The sequence below is a fragment of the Octopus bimaculoides genome, chromosome 3 (genome assembly GCF_001194135.2).
Source record: "Octopus bimaculoides isolate UCB-OBI-ISO-001 chromosome 3, ASM119413v2, whole genome shotgun sequence".
NCBI lineage: Eukaryota > Metazoa > Mollusca > Cephalopoda > Octopoda > Octopodidae > Octopus > Octopus bimaculoides.
The window spans coordinates 87,393,591-87,394,086 of NC_068983.1; positions in this window are offsets into that span (position 1 = coordinate 87,393,591).

The window sequence follows — 496 nt, forward strand, 5'->3', positions numbered from 1 at the left end:
ATCAGATTATAATAAAACCAGGGCCGTAGCTACATTTTCTTTTTCACCAGCTAAAGAGGAAGAATGAGCATGCATCTAAACATATACACACATATTTAATGTCTATATGTATATAGTGACTCTCACACACACAGGCACACATACACTAAGGCAAACAAACACACACACGCACAAACGTGCACATACGTACACACACGTATACGCATGGATGTATGTATTTATGAAAGCATGTGTGAGTGTGAAGTCGACTTGAAAATAATTTATTTACGTATGGTTAATGTATATGCCCACCGTTTACAAGTGTCCATCATTACTTTATACATACACATGCACATACATAAGACAGTAGGATGTATTTTCAAAGAGATTGGTAAAAGCACATCCTTAACATAGCTAGGACCACATTTCAAAGACTCTCATGTCTCCTGAGGCTCAGAAGACATTCTTCCCTCTATCAATTACCGTTACTCTACAACGGATGTCTGTGTGTGCGGGC